Source organism: Cnephaeus nilssonii (assembly GCF_951640355.1).
Source record: "Cnephaeus nilssonii genome assembly, chromosome: 3".
Taxonomy (NCBI): Eukaryota; Metazoa; Chordata; class Mammalia; order Chiroptera; family Vespertilionidae; genus Cnephaeus; species Cnephaeus nilssonii.
The window spans coordinates 22,513,050-22,530,099 of NC_137074.1; the positions used below are offsets into that span (position 1 = coordinate 22,513,050).

The following is a 17,050-nucleotide window of genomic DNA, read 5'->3' on the forward strand; positions in this document are numbered from 1 at the left end:
TAGGCTTTATAGATAACTGTTCTAAATTACAGTGCTTAAAGCAAGATCCAGGCAAAGCTTTCCCTGTGAGTTAAGTTGATTCACTTGGACTGCAATCATGTCTCTTTACTGGCTAATTAGCAGAGTAACTATTTCCTCTGTGAGCTTTCAAGAAGTTGAAGCCTGATAATGTGTTCTGAATATTGGCTTTGAGTGCCCTTGTCTAAATCTGAAAATTGAAATTTTCACCATAATGCATATCTTTCATGTATTATGCCAGAAACATTTTTTAATTCCCAACTTTCAAATGTGAGCTGAGAACCAATAAAACCTAAAATGTTTGAGTATGATGGGTTAGAATGATTAAAAGCAGTATTCCATGAGAGCCATGCCCCCAAAGCAAATCAACAAATCAAAAAAAGGAAGAACATAACCAACCTGTGTAGATTTAAGTGGCAGAACCCTACAAATAAGTAGATTCAAACTACATGTGAACTAATTTATATATATAAATGTGCAGTATTCTTACCTTATTTGCCCCCATAAGTCGTTGCTTTATGTTCTTGTCCTTAGATCAACTAATTTTATGGTTTAGAAAACAAGTGAATTCCAATGGCAAAAATCCTAAGTAGAAAACTCTTCTTTAGGCTTGCTGAGTGTACATTTTGGCACTGTTAATGGAAACAATCTATCTGATTTCAGTTATGCTTATGGTCACCCATAGTACAAATAGATATACTACTAGATGCAAAATAGTCTAAGAAAATTATAATATTTGAGTGCTCCAATGTTATGTGGTATTATGATCAATGAAACTTACTAATAACATAATAGCCCTTATAAAACACGGTGGTACTGTAAATTACAAGTGTGGTACTTATTACCAACCAACATAGTGAATATATCTTGCAGTAGTTATTAGTCTAATCCCATTAATTCACATCTTAATTGGAGTCATAATCAGTTGGAAAAGGATGGTACTGTGATTATTATTTTGAAATATATATGTGAACACATGCCCTAGTGAAAGACATGTTTCAAACACTTCAAAATCCCTCATTTATGCAAAGAAATCTAACGAAGTTTTAATGGTGACATTGATATTTCTAATGGTCTCTTTTTTTCTTCATTAAATTGGTTCTAACTATCTTTAAAAGGATATTTTGTTAAGGCTTTCTTAAGTAACTGGAAATACTTGAATGTTGTATTTTACTTTTTTTGAAAGTATTTTTTCACTTAAACTTTCACTAAGTCATACAGACCTGCACTTAGTCTGTGATCTGAGAGTTATTGAAAAAGCACATCCTCCCATCATAGCTGTTTCAAGTCTGTTATCCTAACTAGTTTGGACTCTAGGATTATATAGGATTTAGTATCCACAATGCCTAGCACATAGTAGAACTTAGTTTCTTGTTTATTGCATGAATGAATAAATGATCAGTTCACTCTTCATTCTTTAAATCCATGCTTACATAAATTATCTTGAGCTTGTAGTTTATTCCAAATAACCTGGTTGAGAGTGTAACCCAACTCTGTTATGTCCCTTTTCTAATACAGGACCTCATTCGCTTAGTCTATTTCTCAAAAGAATTACAGCCATTCAAAAAGAAACCAATTAATTTCAAAATATTATCAATGTTTGCTAGTATGGATTTATCAAGTCTTTATCTGAGCTCACTGAATTTTCTGTGCATACAAAAAACATAAGAGAATTAGTACTACAAATGTTGAAGGAAATTTCTGGTAAAATAACATAATGACAATAATTTAAAAAGATAAAACATGTGTTTCATTCAATAGTTTTCCTTTGCTTATACTTTGTAGGTAAAAGAAAAAGTAAATCACTGGCTACATTCTTTGTTGTTGTTGTTTGCTTTCAACATTTTTTCTTATGGATTGCCTAGAGACTTGAATGTTATCAAGTTGACCTTTCTGAAAATGATTAATGTATAAACTACACTTATTTTCCTCATATAATTAACCTAGCTGCAGTTAAAATCTGAGCTAATCTATATGTGTATGTGTATATATTTCTGTATCTGAAATAATAATCATCATTAATTTCCAATCTATAAGCCACTAGTAATTCATGCTATCATATCATTAATACAGTTCATCTCTTAATTTCTCAGTATGCTAATAAACAGCCAGGATTGAAAGCATTGTTAAAATGTAGATAGATGTTATCTACCCAGCTCCGTTTATCCACTCTCTGTTATCTCAAAAGAGCTACTATTTTAGTATAGCAAGATCTGTGCCTTTCAAATACAATCTATTATGCAACCCTATCTTTGAATGTTCTTAAATCAATATCATAATTATATTTGCAAGTATTGTATCCAAGATCAAAGTCAGGCTACTCACCAAAACTTGTCCAGGGTAACTACTTGGCCTTGTACCCTTTAAACGGTGGGTCCCCATTTAGAGTGCTCTTCATGGTCCTTGTACAGCTCAATAGATTGTCCACTTACTGAACATCACCAGTACATTAGAATGGACCCTCTTTCTTGAACCATTTACTCTCTAACTCTTTCCATATTAGCTGTATTATGTAAAGGGTACATTATTTAGTAGTAAAAGTCAACTGAATATTTAAAGTTTAGGTTTATAGTTTCCTTCTTTAAAACTAAGGACTGTTTTCTAATTCTACATTATATTTTAGGAAAAATGAATAGTATTAAATCTTTCTTATTCTTTGACCTACTAAATACTTGAGTTCTACTTTCACTTTTTTCTCTGTATGTGTTTGAAAATGTTCAGACTACATAAAATTAACAATCATTCAACCTTTTTATTTTTGTATTATAAATGCTTTAGCATAACTGTTTAGATTTTCTGTATTTTATTTTTATATTTAATATTGTATGTATTTAAGCATTCTAATTATGTTTTAAATCCAGTTATAAGCATAATAGTCTTTTTTGCATTTTAATTTCTAATATGAATTTATATGTGCTATAAGTATAGTAGCTTTTTCATTCTTTCTCCCCTTGTGTTTATTCACAATAGCTCTGCCCATCTGTTAGTTTTCTATTTCAAATATTTTTGTTTCCAAAAGTATTAGGCAACCCATTCTAAATTATCAAGGCAACAGTGGACAGTGATAATAGGGACATAATATGAGGTAATTCAAGTTGCATTTGTTTCCATTGAAATTCATCAATCCTTTTGCCACATCCTATCCACAAGAGGGAAAATAGATTAGCCTTAATTTTATCTTTGTTATTGTTAATCCTTTGGCAAAGGTGAAGGTAAAAGTACCATTAGCTAAAAGGAAAAACAGGTGCCAAGCAATGTTCTAAGTACTTTACATATTTTAACTCTCTTAATCCTCATGAACTCTCTGAGGTTTGTGCTGTTATTTTCTCCGTACTATAGGGAGGATAGGAAACTAAGGCACGGAGTGCTTAATAACTTGCTATAAGTGGTGAAGCTAATAAGTGGTAAAGCCAGTACCCAAACCCAGGCAGTATGACTCCAATACTCCCCTTCTTTAAACAACCTACACAAATCACAACCTTTACCATTAGTGTTCAAATAAATGTGATTCAATTCAGTCTCCTCTATCCTTTGCCTTCCTCTCTGGATCTTGCCCTTTAGCTCTTACGCATTTGTTTATTTTCTTGTCCTGAGATCTGTACCCACATTAGGTTGCCTCACTTGGGTTTCTGGGGCGCCCAACAAGTGAGGTACTCCAGTAGATGCACATTTTTCTTTTTTCATAATCTCTGTTTGCTTTTCTCCCTAGTGACTGGCCTGTCTGTGTAAGTCACTCACTTGTCAAATCCACACCAGCCTTCAGAGCCTGGACCAGAGCCAGACCTGAGCATCTAGTTTCTCAAGTTCCTTTCTCGGAGGTCCAGGCTCTCCTAGTACTTGTAAAACACACTGAATACCAAGTCTTAACCACACTCAGGAGAGAACTGTTACAACTCCTTTTTTTCCTCCACTGTGGTTCCCTGCCTAAGACCAGAGAAGAAGGTGAATGTTTGGGATTCCAAATATCCTTTATTCCTTCTGGAGACGCTTTGTAAGAAGGTTGGAGTGAAGTTAGTAGGGTAAAGTTAACAGGTGCAGTGTTATCATTTAGGACTCACTGTTTTAGTTGGCATGTTGACATAAGTAGATTAGATAGAGAAGTAAGAATCATCCTTTTTGTCTTGTCCTGAACTGGCTACCCATTGTAATACTATCTTTATAATACTATTTCTTTATTAGGTTTCAATATATGAAAATTTATCCCTACCCCCATCCCCTCTTTGTCTTACTATATTAGGTAGTTCTATTCCAAGATTTAAAATATCCCTTTAAAAATAAAAACTTCAAAAAAATAAATAAAATAAATAAATAAAATATCCCTTTAGGAAATTTGTATTCCTGTGTATCAGATTTAATAGTCCTACATTTTTTATAATGCAGTATTTTTTAAAATGACTGAATAGTGCCTTAATACATTGTTAAGAGCTGTTTTCTTTAAGTAAATTAATCAGCTTTGTTTGAATGCATTGCTTTAGTCCATATTTTTTCAAATTCTTATTTACTCAAAAATCACTCCACAACAAATACTCAGTTATTCAGCCTCGCCATCTGTCTTACTCCCTCAGCAGTGATTTGTCCTTTACAGTCCTCTTGATTCCAAGTCTGCAAGAACTGACCATAAGTAGTTTCAACTTTTCTTTCATATGTAGTTTCATCTGTGTCATATTTCATATCATTTATTCCTTAATTTTGAAGCTTGTGCACTAATAAATGTGTACTAACTCATTTTTAGCTAAGTTTTTAAAAACCAAAGACTCCTTCCTTATTTTCCTAATAACTCATTGATAATGTTTTTGCTTCATATGCATTCGGCTGTACTCTGTATGGACTTGGAAGCCAGTTTAGATCACATTTTACTTATTTTCAATAAGATGTTCAAGATGTTCACGTATATTGAACAAAGATGCACTGATATCTATTTAACCCTTAATAGGCCCCCAGTGACCAACCATTGTGTATTTCTTTAACAGTAAATATTTTCTGTGCTCTACACTCAACAAATTTCAAAACAAACTCAGAGCTACAGCTTTCTTTTTTAATCAGATATTTCTGAAATAAATTAAACACTAAGGAAGCTGACATACATATTAAATGCTCACAGGTGTACAATTCTGGGAGTAACCTAGGGAAGCCATCATACTCTAATGGAAATAGCCTAGCTTCTTCTAGCTGAAGGAAATGAATGAGGTTCAGAATCCCAGCTCTGCCATTTACTGGCTCTGTGACAGAATAATTCCCTTAACTTCACTATGACTCTAAAGAAAGAAGATGATAAAATCTGCCTACAATTGTTAAAAATAGAAATGGCATATAGTGTTTAAAAATTACTTCAGAACTACACAATACTGCATAACTCAGAATTACAACACAAAGGAGTATCATGATCATCCTTATAGCATGAATTTCTTTAGTAACTTTGATAAATTCAAAAAGTACATTCTGGGCACTGTTCTAAGCCATATGAATAGAGCAGTGAAAAGAGAAGTTGAGGCCCCTGCACTCAAAGAGCTTACATTCTAGAGGGGGGAGACAGAAAATAAACATGATAACAAAAGTACAGTATTTTCAAATAGGGGTTAGTGTTTACTCATCCTCTGTGTGACCTTAAGGTGGACCCTTTAAACCCACTTTCCCCATCTATACTAATAAAAGATAATATGCTAATTGGACCAGATAGACTGGACATCCTTCCTGACAAAGCCAGGACCCGGGCAAAGCCGCTCGGGGTCCTAGGTGCCTGCGGCTGGCCGGACGGAGGGAAGCTGGGTCCCGGATACCTGCAGCCGGCCAGAGGGAGGGAAGCCCGGGTCCTGATTGCCTGTGGCCGGCCGGAGGAGTGAAGTCTGGGTCCCGTATGCAGGGGCCAAGGCAGAGGCGGTTAGGGGCGATCAGGCAGGCAGGCAGGTAGGTGAGTGGTTAGGAGCCAGTGGTCCCGGATTGCGAGAGGGTGCAGGCCAGGCTGAGGGACACCCCACCCCCTGTTCACAAATTTTGTACACCAGGCCGCTAGTCTGTTAATAAAGATGATCTAACATCGAAGAACATAGTTGTGATATAGTAGATTTGAAACCATTGTATAGACTTTATAAAATATTAGTTGTTCTTTTGTTACTTATTTTAAAAATACTTTCACTGGCACTCCTCAGTATTCATAGGTAAAAAGGATATCACAGTGGAAAATATGAAACCATATATCAAAACCTAATGGGAAGAAGGTAATATGGTAGGACTAGCTTAATTGAACTTCTTCTCCTTCTCAGGACAGATAGAAAGGCTGGCCAAAATGTTAAAACATGTGTTTAAGGCATCAGAGAGTTACTAAAGCAGTGGAGAAGTATGTGTCCTATTTACAGGAAAGAAGGTGGAACTCAATATTTGGAGCCAGTTTCCCCTTAAAAATGATTCCAGTGGTGGCATCTGTCTGCCACTTTTTAAAATATTTTTATTAATTTCAGAGAGGGAGAGAGAGATAGAAACATCAGTGATGAGAGAGAATCATTGATCGGCTGCCTCCTGCAGGCCCATACTAGGGATCAAGCCCGCAACCTGGGCATATGCCCTGACCGGGAATTGAACCATGACCTCCTGGTTCATAGGTCAATGCTCAACCACTTAGCTGGCCAGGCTGTCTGCCATTTTTTGAAGAAGTTACTGAAAGGTTAGGAATCTGGGCAGACCTTTTGAGAGACTCGTGGAGCTCTGGGGACAAAATCTAGACTTCAGAACCAGTCAAGGAAGGGAAAACTCTGATAAAACCACCAGGCTTTGGGTTGGATTCGTAACAGATTGCTCCCTAAAAGTAAGGATGAACCAGAATTAGACAGGCCCCAATAGGGACTGGAGCCCAGCTTTGAATCTCCATTCCTAATTAAGATGATTTAAGCTTACTAGTGCCCTAGTCAATTACCAGAGCAGACATAAATTCTTTCTGGAAGAAGGTAGCATTATATAAGCCTCAGAATATCTCTATAGTTGTTTCTGTCTGACATCAATTATAAATAACCAGGCATGTGAGAAAACAAGACAAGATGAAAAACCATGAAAAGCAAGAGGACAAGAGAAACAACAGTTAATAGGAATAGATACACAGAAGATCAAAATAATGGAGTTGTTAAATATGAATTTTAACATCACTCTGCTTAATTTGTTCATGAAAATAAAAGACAATTTCAGGTGAGAATTGGAAACTATTAAAAATAAAAAGAAAGTATTGAAAGTACTGGAAAATACATTAACTGAAATCAAGAACTTAGTGAAAGCTTAAGTTTCAATTAGGTAGAACAGAAAAAATTAATGAAAAGAAAGCATCTTGAATGAAGCATTGAAAAACTACAGCATAGAAAATACAGGAAGGAGCTAAAGAAACATAAAGGGTATGATGTAAGTTTTACATTGAATATAATTGTAGCCCCAGAAAAATACGGATTTTTAGGATAAGCAGTATTTGACAGGAAATGGCTGAGAATTACCCAAAACTTTCAAGACTTCAAGCTACAAACGAGTGAAGCATGACAAACTCTTATCAAGTATATACAAAGAAAATTGCACCTAAGCACATTACAATAAAAGTTATATAGTCCAAACACAAAGAGAAAATCTTAAAACAGCAGATAAAATAGATTCTAATTCAAAGGCATTATTCACAGTAGCCAAAAAGTAGAAACAAAATATCCGTCAATAAGCTGTATTCTAATAGTAAAAACATAGTGCAAGGTTGAAGAAGCTAGACACGAAAGACTATATCTTATATGATTCCATTTATACAAAATGTCTATAGAGGCAAACATATAGAAATTCACACTAGAGGTAGGAACGGGGAATGTTTACTAAGCTTCAGTTGGCCTCTTTCCATGTTCAAAAAAGAAGGGGGGTTGGGGACTCCTCCTTTAGGGTCTTCACCTGTGCAAATCTCTATACCTGGACATTCTCCCTCTTCTTTGCCTGGCTAATACATCCCAATACCTCAGCTGTCAGCTTAAATGTTATGTCTTCAGAGGAACTATATCCTTACATCACAATTGAATCAAGTCTTCTTATGATACTGCTGGGGTTCTTTTCCCAGCCTTACAAAGGGTTCAGCATTCTGGAGAAAGGGTCTGTGCATAGATGATTAAAGAGTCCAGAGACAAAAGATAATTTTGAAAGGCATTGGGGGTCAGAGGATCTACAGCTAAAGGAGCTAAAGACTCCTTCCTTGACTCAGGACCCTGCTTTTTATAACACAATTTGTCCTAAGGCAAGGTGGAGATAATACACTTCAAAGGGTAGGGTATCAAAGGATGTTTTTACAGAAGCATTGTCAGTTTGGAGAATAGCCTACAGCTGTTCAGGTGTTTGGCCAACAGGAGGCAATAAAATGCCCTAAGCTGTCTGGCAGTTAACAATCCTATTCAGGTTTGGGGGAAGTGCCTTTCCAGCCATTTCCAACAGGTAAACTACATATGTGGCTCACCCTTGTTGAGCCGCCCAAATTTCACCAACCTTTTGGTGAAACTCTTGTAATTATTACATGCAGGAATTGGTTTTCGGCTTGATACTCTCTTCTAGCATCTCATGCTGTTTTCATAGTATTTATTACAATTGGTAATCATTTATTATTCAACAAGTGCACTATTCCAGTCCTGGGCAACAGGAGAACAAGAGAAAACAAAACTTGGAGCACATTATAGTGGAGAGAGATATATAATAAGCAAATAAGTAAATATATAATAATGTTCTATTGGTAAGGAGAACAATAGAACATAATGACAGATAGGTTGAGGAGAGATGTTGTTTTTATATAGTATCTTCAGGAAAGGTGTATAATAATATGATATTTGAGCAGAGTTGTGAATGAAGAATATACATTCTTTTCAAAATAATACATTCTTGGTTTTCTCTTTTTCTTGATAAATCGCACGCTTGTAAATCAATATTCTTAAAATTTGAATTGTTCAGTATTATGTCCGTTTGATAATTCTTCAAAGAAAAAGATGCAAAAATGTAACTAGTATAGTTATAAGGCTTACCTATATAATAAAAGCCCAGCGACCATTACGGTGGAATGAACAGAATGACCAGTCGCTATGACGTGTACTTACCACCAGGGGGCAGATGCTCAATGCAGGAGCTTCCCCCTGGTGGTCAGTGCACTCCCACAGCAGGAGCACCACTCAGCCAGAAGCCAGGCTCACGGCTGGCGAGCACAACGGCAGTGGTGGGAGCCTCTCCCACCTTCGCGGCAGCGCTAAGGAGCAGTGAACCAAATGGTAAGGAGCAAGCAGGCGGACGGTAATGAGCGGCAAGCCAAGCGGTAAGGAGAGAGCAGGCAGGCAGTAAGGAGTGAGTAGGTGGGCGGTTAGGAACGAGGGGTCCCGGATTGTGAGAGGATGTCTGACTGCCGGATCAGGCCTGATTGGGCCTAAACTGGCAGTTGAACAATCCTCAAGGGGTCCAGGATTGTGAATTGTGAGAGGGTGCAGGCCGGGCTGAGGGGACCCCCCCCCACCCCGCACGAATTTCGTGCATCGGGCCTATAGTATAGTTATAATGCCTTATAACTATACAGCTAACATTTGTAAATTTGTATTACATACCATCTTGTCACTCCAACCACTTTGGCAAGTTAAAAAATATTAGCATTTTCTCCAGAATGTCAGAATCACTTTACATTATTACCAAATTCTATCCCATGTCTATGAACTTATAAAAAAACAAACAGAACAGTAGTAATTTCTTTTGTAGAGATGGCAGAGAGTCAGAAAAGAGCCTAATTTGCTAAAACAAGAAAAATTTAAATTTTCACACATAATGAAATTGAAACTCTTAAACATCATACAAAAACACAATTCTGATTACTTCTCTTTCCTTCCTATGTTAAGTTATCCATCTACTCATTTTGATGTTCATCTTATATATCTGTAGAGGGCCATATGTTACCTATTGAGAGTTATTTTTTACTGGTAAGGACAGTCTTGTGTATTTACAGAGAATATATCACATTTGTAACTCCCTCTCCCCTTCTCACCAGGCTTTTTTTTTTTTTCCAGCAGTAGCTTAAATTAATAAAGTCAAAACCGGGGTAAATTTCTGGAGTAAAGAAAAGCTAGTTAGTAGAAATGATTATGAACTACAAATCTGGTCTGTTTTATCCTAGAAATTATTTTCAATTTTAATATATGACTCCTCAGTAGTTATTTTCTGAAAGAAATATATCTAGGGAAAGAGGTTGAAAATGGAGAATGCTATTGATTTCATTATTTAATATGTAGAAGATAGTTGAATAAAATATAAAAGGGGAAAATTAAGCAGAAGAAACATTAACAAAAAGAAAACAAATTTTTGGAAGATAATCAGCATTATATGTCATTTTATCATTGTGTGTATCCTTATTTTTGGAATTACTAATTATAATAAATTATATAAATCCATTGGATTAATGAGATAGTATCAACCAAAAAATAGAAGCAATTGCTTTGTGGGCACAGTCATGAGAATATCCTGAGAGCCTTTTAAATATAATACACAGATTCCCAGGCCTCGCCTCAGACCAAAAGAATCAGGACAGACCAAGTAGTTGTTGTGATTTAATCATCCAACCAACACCAAGCCGTCAATGGGCATTTTTGAACCACTGCTCTAAACCATTCCATTTTGTAGCTAAGAATTTGAGGTGGTATATTATATTCTTTACATATGAGATTGGCTTTAATGCATCCAAGTTACTTCTCCTTCAATGGAATGGGTTTTCAAAACATACACTGGACTAAGTCTTGTGACTTTATAGCATCACCCAATCTTGTTTTTGTTTTACTACAAACAGCTTAAGCAAGCTTGATATCCCACTTTTTTCACCAGATATGATCCCAAATGCTTAACAATACTGACCGAAATATAATCCAGCTTCCAAAGATGGAGTGTTTGACAACATTTAGATTATTCAAAAGATTGTGTGGTAGGCTTTGAAAATCATATTGTGTTTGTGTGGTAGGCTATGAAAATCAAAGTATTAAAGCATTGTCTATTTCATTTGAATAAGTGATATTTGAAGACATACACTTATGTGTTCTGGTTTGTTGTGTTTTTTTGTTTTTTTCTAAAACCAACCACATTATTTTAAATCTATCTCAGCAGAATTATAGAACCTTAAATACAGGAACCATGCGATTCATTCTTACTTTGTAATCTCAGGCTTGCACAGTACCTTACTCAGAATAGTCACTCCTAATGTTTGCTAATAATATTTTCCCATTAATGATGCCTCTACGCTGAACTAACAAGCCTTTTACCTGTGACATTTTGTAATAAACCACACTGACTTGTCAGGTTGGTGATATTGCCGGTAGCTGTAAAAGGACTTATTTAACTGATCCATCACACCCTTAACATTGGCCTTATTACTAACAGATTTTTGAGCCAATAGGTATCAAATGCTATTCTAGAAATCCTGATTACCCCTCATTTTCTCTTCATTTTTAAAATTACAGATCTTGTTTCAAAAAGCTTTCAATGTTTTTATTCAAAAGTATGTTTTCCTTAGCATAAGTCAAGGGTAACTATTTTGCAGCTTCAGGTTCATCTTTCACGTGTATTTTCTTAGTGCTCACCTTTGGAACCAGGCAGAATTCTCCTAGCATACAAAACTACATGGGGCCCTAACCCATTTGGCTCAGTGGATAGAGTGTCGGCTGTAGACTGAAGGGTTCCTTTTCTGATTCTACTCAAGGGCATGTACCTTGGTTGCAGGCTCAATCCTCAGTAGGGGGCGTGCAGGAGGCAGCTGATCAATGTTTCTCTCTCATCGATGTTTCTAAATCTCTATCCATCTCTCTTCCTCTCTGTAAATATAAAATATATATATTTTTTTAAAAAAGAATACATGGAAAGAAGAGATGAAAATTATACAAATAGGAAATGAGATTTTCCCCCCTAAAAATTAACGTTGTTCATCTGTTAATATATATGGATGGAGTAAAATTCTAACTATAATTGCAAGAAATCTGTGTTATTTTAGAAGCTGTGGAATCAGTTACTTTGGAAGGATAGAGATATATCATAAATAAATATAAATTACTTTGGATTTCTTTTAAAAGAATAAAAAGCCCTAAAGTTGAGGTTAACCAGTTGTACATTTTAAAATATTCTAGTCTCGCCCTGACCGGCATGGTTCCATGATTAGAGCATCAGCCTGCACACCAGAGGATCTCTGGTTCGATTCCCGGTCAAGGGCACATACCTGAATTTCAGGTCTGATTCCCAGTCCCATGAGGGGCATACTGGAGGCAACAACAACATGTCTCTCCCACAGTGATGTCTCCTGCTCTCTTCTCTCCCCCGATCCCCTCCCTTTCACTCTAAATATCAATGAGTAGGGGGGGAATAAAGTATTCTATTCTCTCTAGATTAATTTAGTCTTTAATTAGCCTGGTCACTTAATTAATTTAGAATTTAATGTATTTAAACTCAAAAAGATATTTTAAAGACCTTACTTTTATTACTGAAATAACTATGGAGATATTTGAAGAAAAAAATGTATGAATTGAATTTGAAAGTTCTTTGAATGAGAAAATTGGTGTGTTTTTTTTCCTAATTTTTATATTATAGTCTCTTAGATGGAAATTAGGCAAATTATAAACACCCAGCCTGCTCATCAGTAATTGACATTTGGGCATAACTGTGTAGTGGATTGAAACCATATTATTAAATTTGTGCATTTTACATGCATTGGTCTTTGAACTATTTTACCTTGAATTATGACTATCACAAAAACTGTAAATGCATGTGAATTTGGTTTTGGTTTTGGAAGAATACCACCTTAATTTCACTTCCAATGCAAAATAAAACAAAATTTATGTGTGTTTTTAAACTCTCAGATTGAATTTAAAGTCTGTGACTGATTAGAGAGCTACTAGTCCTATCTAATCAAGAGGGAATATGCTAATTGACCATCATGCCCTCACAAAAGATGGTGGTGCCCATAGCCAATAAGGAGGGAATATGCTAATTGACTGCCATGCCCTCAAAGATGGTGGTGCCCACAGCCACAAAATGGTGGCACACAGTCCCCTCAGCCCCACCGGGCTGGCAGGCGCAGCACAGCCAGGCCCGCCCCTAGGTGGATCCTGCTGCTCCACGCGCCTGCCTCCGGAGGCCACCAGTCCCCTCAGCCCCCCAGCCACCCAGGGCCGGCCCGAGGCACAGGCAAGCCTCGGATGGTGGCTACCCAGCCGCCCAGGGCAGCCCGAGGCTTGCGCTGCCGGCAGTGGCAGCAGCAGAGGTGTGATGGGGGCATTGCCTTACCCTGATCGCTGGGTCACCTCCCACCCCTGAGGGCTCCCAGACTGTGAGAGGGGGCAGGTCGGGCTGAGGGAACCCCCCTCCAGTGCATGAATTTTCATGCACCGGGCCTCTAGTATGTTATAATGCTTTTAAACATGATTTAATTCATTGTCATGAAGTGTCCTAACCAGTTTGGCTCAATGGATAGAGCATTGGCCCTCGGACTGAAGGGTCTCTGGCTCGATTCCAGTAAAGGGCACATACCTCAGTTGCAGGCTCAATCCCTGGCCCTGGTCAGGGTGCATGTGGGAGGCAACCAATCAATGTGTCTCTCTAACATCAATCTTTCTCTCTCTGCCTCTCCCCCTCCCTTCCACTCTCTCTAAAAATCAATGGAAAAATATACTCAGTGAAGATTAACAAAAATTCATTATCTGTGAAGTGACTATCCAGGAATTTTGTAGTCTGTATAATCCATAGCATATTATCGCGGCTATATTTACATAGGAACTCTGTGAATCTCTGAGGAAGTGAAATTAGAGATCCTTGAAACTGCTCCTTTGAATCTAACTCAACAAAAATAAGATTTTCATATACAAAATGTAGAAGGAAAGACAGCTCTGAACCCTTAGAAGCAGAAAGCAACCTTGCTATTTGAGGAAAGACACATTTGAACTTTATTCTTATAGGCTGCTAGAAAGAAGTGTCATTTATATTGTCCTCTGACTCAGCCCCAGAGAAAGTTTTCAGTTTCCTTGATCATAGACTGCTCTTTGTTAAGCATATCTAATCTAATAAAAGGGTAATATGCAAATTAACCATCACTCAACACAAATATGGCAGCGCCCATAGCGGATGGGGCGGGACACGGAGGGAGGGAGGGAGGGCTGCGGGGCTGGGGGTGTACTCCCAGTGGCGGCTCGGGGCACGCCCCCGCCCAGCAGACACAACGCGGGGCTGCTGGGCTGGGATCGTGCTCCCGGCAGCCGCCACACAGCTCAGGGCACACCCCCAGCCTAGCAGACACAACACGGGGTCCTCTGCACATGAGCTGCAGAGGAAACACCTTTTCTGACTGCTCATTGGCTAAGCTCCCCGTACGCCGCCACTCGCAGTGTTCTTGGTAACTTGGGTAATAAGAATCCAAGAAGGTGATCTAGGGTTTTTCCACCTCACTCCTGGAGGAAAAAACTAAGGTCCACTGCTGGAGGGGCTAAGAAATGTCATATCCTTCCCTAGCCGGTTTGGCTCAGTGGATAGAGCCTCGTCCTGCCGACCACAGGGTCCACGTTCAATTCTGATCAAAGACATGTACCAAGGTTGCAGGCTCCTCCCTCACCGGGCCCCAGGTCAGGGCTCATGCAGGAGGCAACCAATCGAAGTGTCCCTCTCACATTGATGTTTCTCTCTGTCTTTCCCTCTCCAAAGCTCTCTAAAAATCAATGAAAACATATCCTCAGGTGAAGATAAAAAAAAGAAGAAAAAGAAATGTCATATCCTATGAAAGATACATCTTGAAAATGCCTAAAGAAAGTTGTCGTTTTTTCATGGTGAAGGGAATGGAGTCCGTGTTAATGAAAACACCTTGGCGGGTGAGGCAGTGGCAGCAGCAGTGGGGTGATGGGGCTGGTGCTTTCCCCTGATCAGCCCAGTCAACTCCCACAGAGGGAGGCCAGACTGCGGCTTAGGCCCACTCCCCACAGCCTAAGCCGTCAGTAGGACATCTCTTGAGGGCTACCAGTCTGTGAGAGGGGGCAGGCTGGGCTGAGGGACACCTCCCACCCCAGTGCACGAATTTCGTGCACCGGGCCTCTAGTATCTAAGTCAGTGGTTCTCAACCTTTCTAATGCTGTGACCCTTTAATACAGTTCCTCATGTTGTGGTGACCCCCAATGTAAATATCTGTGTTTTCTGATGGTCTTAGGCGACCCTGCTAGCAGTTCTCAACCTGTGGTTCGCAACCCACAGGTTGAGAACCGCTGCTGTAGAGCCTAAGACCATTGGAAAACACAGATGTTTACATTATGATTCATAACAGTAGCAAAATTACAGTTATGAAGTAGCAACGAAAATAATTTTATGGTTGGGGGTCACCACAACATGAGGAACTGTATTAAAGGGTCGCAGAATTAGAAAGATTGAGAACCACTGATCTAAGTAATGTTAGGTGTCAAGTAAAGCTGTCTTATGGGTCCCACCAGTTCCTAATACCCATCAAGCTAGAATTGGTGATTCTGTTCTGTGCATTCAGGTCACCCTGTACTGTTCTGTTCACACCTCTAAGTACTAAAAAATGAATCATAGGCACTCATTAAAACTTACTCATTGAATAAATAAACTTTAATGATTTTCTAGTCTAGCTCTCCCATCTTACACATTGGGAAATTGAGTCACAAGTGGTTAAGTTGTTTACACAAATACATAGAAACTAAGTCATATGATTGGGGAAGGCCTGAGTTTGGAATTCAGATGGGTCAATAGCATTGAAGTTTGGGTTTTGTTTGTTTTTTCCCTTAACCATATCAGCTACATTGGCGTTGCCAATCCTAAGAGAGAGAGAGCAAAAGCAGCCCATACAACTGCTATGTCACAAACTAAAGAAAGACAAGAATTAAGCAAAAGTAATAAAAATTAAAAATAAACTGAGGTTATTTTGAATGTGAACCTGTATACAAACAAATGTTGAAAGCTTCTTGAAATCTCTGACAGTGTCTGTTTTTCTTTTCATACTCTTCATTTTTAATTGGATCAACTCCCCTTTTTATCATTTAAGTAATAATAATAATAATAATAATAATAATAATAATAAGTGCACCACTAAAATGTGATTTGTGAGAGTGGAGACCATGCTTGTGTGTTGACATTGGGTATACGCAGCACCCAGGACAGGGCAGTTAGTGTAATGAGTAACAAGGATGACTCCCCAGGAATTCTACAAACTCAGAGAGTAGATTTAATTTAAAATAAGTGACATTGGATCTTATCAATCTAGAAAGTCAGCTTAAGAAAATCCTTAGTGTTATATTTCTTATTTATTGTCTGAATGTGATTGTCTTTGTTTCTGTCTTTAGTTTTATTGAAATAAATCCTTTTTCAGTAGTGAGTTACAAATTAGTGTGACAAACTTCACATTTATAAAGAGAAAGCTACCACTCTGTAGAAGAAAAAAGAAATAGGTTTATTTAGGTGCTGAGGATCTTATACCAAAAATAAAACAAAAGATTGAAAACTATAAAATAAAAATGTATTTGCATTTCTGCATATTTTCATATGATTAATAAATGTAATACTCCTTATGTCTTACCTGTGTAACATAAATATTAATCCAGCAAATAATATTTTTAATTCAATTGTTAATGTAAACTTTATAATCAAGTCCATGATGTTATAAAGAAATTGAGTTTTTCAACTTCTAGTTTTCCACTTAATTATTCTCTTAACTAACATTAAGATGCAGTCTGTTCTCCTAAAACAGCTCTTGGATTTTTCAACAGATGGACATTTATCTTAGATCAAAACAAAGCTTCTGTTTTAGTGTAGTGTTGCCTAAAGGCAGGAGAATGAACTAGAAAACTTCTTAAAATCCCCTCCCTCCATTTCCCTATGTTTTGTTAGCACATCTCGCTGCTTTATAGTGTGCTAACTGGAAGCAAACTATGTACCATTAAGAAGATAGAAATTATACCTTTCTCATGAACTATCACACTTTGTAAAGCATTTTCACCTTTATTATTGAAAACTTAGGCCTTAGAAATATAGTAAACAAATATAATAC

General features: G+C 37.5%; 1 protein-coding gene across 1 annotated transcript in view; it reads left to right on the forward strand.

Moving 5' to 3' along the window:
* RSRC1 (arginine and serine rich coiled-coil 1) overlaps positions 1 to 17,050 on the forward strand; it is a 326,641-nt gene that overhangs the window by 270,484 nt on the left and 39,107 nt on the right. The gene's annotated exons all lie outside the window — the stretch shown is intronic.